At 47.0% G+C, this 2,022-nt stretch overlaps 1 long non-coding RNA gene across 2 annotated transcripts in view; it reads right to left on the bottom strand.

Annotated features, from left to right (window-relative positions):
- The window catches only part of LOC108628218 (uncharacterized), a 7,432-nt gene extending 5,999 nt beyond the window's left edge, over positions 1-1,433 (bottom strand). The window contains exon 1 of one of the 2 annotated variants that reach the window (XR_001916778.2): positions 1,353-1,433. This is a non-coding gene — a long non-coding RNA (uncharacterized LOC108628218). The remainder of the gene's footprint in view (positions 1-1,352) is intronic. The other variant, XR_003389600.1, reaches the window with a different exon arrangement.
- Positions 1,434-2,022: the final 589 nt, after the last annotated feature.

Genomic DNA, 2,022 nt, shown 5'->3' with positions numbered 1-2,022 from the left:
ACGCTGAATCAACTCAGCAGCGTGCTAAGTGGACTGTATATTTCGGAGGCTTTCCGCACTCCGCTTCGGTCTTTCGAATTACTCCGAAAAGGGACCGGAACCGTATATGTTGATTTCTCAACGAAAGGTGTTCTGCTGCTATTGCTCACCTCCTCGTTGCACTTTGTAAGAGTGGAGGCCTCTGTAGGACCTCAAGGCTCAGCGCTATGCGGATCCGAAATTCTATCGGCCGGGCTGAGACCCGTTGAGTGATGAGCTGCTGTAGAAAGTGCAGGGTTACCTGACTCAAGCACGTCCCGTATTCGGAAACCACGCGAATACGGTGGCTGCTCCTTCACGTACGTCTTCTAGTTAGACCACAGGAGACAGCCGTCGATCGAACGTTCGCGGACACCCGAATCCAATCGGTATGTCCTTCGCCGTGCAGGTCGCACTCACAAGGTGCTGTATTCACCAACGCTGGTTATTCTCCAGCGATTGGGGTCCGCACGGTTGAACGTCCGACGCGTAGTCCACCGGGCAGGTCACACTCGCAATGGTGATGTATTCACCAAGGCTGGGTTCCACCTTGGTATCCTCCACCAGGCAGGTCACACTCGTAATGGTGATGTATTCAGCAGCTCTTGGGGTCCGCACGGTGGAAAACTCGACACATGGAACTCGACACGGTATGAATCGTCGCTCGAGTTCAAACTTCGGCACTATTAACTCCGACACTCGCAACAAACGCCGATTTCTTTTAACGCTTCGATTCGATACCCTCAACACGAGAAGCCTCGATATCGAAACTGAACCGACTCCGAATCTCTAACTGGAATTAATCGCGCCGCACTTCTTTGCACTGGAAGAACCGATACGCGGAACTCAGTGATATAAAAGCCGGAACAGGAATGATTGAGAAGCAATCCTCTGTCACGGACACAGTCAATACGCAGAACACTTAAAACCGCGGAAACCTCGAGACGAAATCACTCGTGACGAACTCCTCGATCACGGAAATCTCCTAACGGAATGATCGTCTTGCCGAAATCGGCCGTTACCTCGATCGTCGCGAGGTGGGAATCACGAGGTATCGCTATCTCGCTCGCTCCCCGGTGACACGTCACGCGCGTGTCTTCGTACTCCGTCGCGCTCTGCCCGATTCGAACTTTTTCCGATCGCGGAATCTAAACATCGCGACCGTTAAAACGACCGAGCCGGCAAGAAACTCGGCTCGTGTATCGATGTTTTTATATTATCGCGGTGACTTTCTCGGAACCTCAATACAGTTCCGAGAATATTATTATTTCGGACGATATTGAAATTAAATCGGAGAGACGGTTTGAAAATTAACTTATATAATGTATACATACCTAGAATGGTAAGAAAATATACTTCCTCTTCTCGTGCGTTTCTTGTCTGCACAATACCTGCACAGAAAGAAATCATATGTTAAGACATGTTGAAGAAAAGTAATATGTTTGTTATTTGAGCCATACCTTGGAAAATTATAATGGAAGAAGAATAACAATTTGTTAAGGATGAATTGTTTGCGCTGTGTGTACGCGTGTGTGTGAGCGTCGCTGTGTGTGTGTAGTGTGGCGCTGCGCGAGCTCTACTTCACTTAAGTTTCGCCTGTTACTCTATTGAAAAGGGCATTGGGCATTATCTGATCACTCTAGTGATATCTGTTCTCAACACAATTGCATGCAAGAGGTCCATCACCGATGCCTTAATACCTGCTGAAAATCACATAAAACACATACTCACTACAAACGCATACGCATACATCAATATGAAACTAGATGACATGCACATTCACACTAATATTACAGGTCAAATTAAACCACGAAAGGAACAATAACGCTCTCATACTTTCTAAATCAAACGCACATACGTATACTAATATTAATATACAGGGTGTCCCAGACCTCCTACTACGCCCGAAAATGAGGAGGAGCTGAGGTGATTTTAAACAACTTTTTCCTTTGCGAAAAAGTTGTCCGAGACGTGGTTATTGAGTTATTAACAAAAACCCCGCCC

Source organism: Ceratina calcarata, unplaced genomic scaffold (assembly GCF_001652005.2).
Source record: "Ceratina calcarata isolate Rehan_Ccalc_2016 unplaced genomic scaffold, ASM165200v1 scaffold512, whole genome shotgun sequence".
Lineage (NCBI taxonomy): Eukaryota > Metazoa > Arthropoda > Insecta > Hymenoptera > Apidae > Ceratina > Ceratina calcarata.
This window is presented reverse-complemented; position numbering and strand designations above follow the sequence as displayed.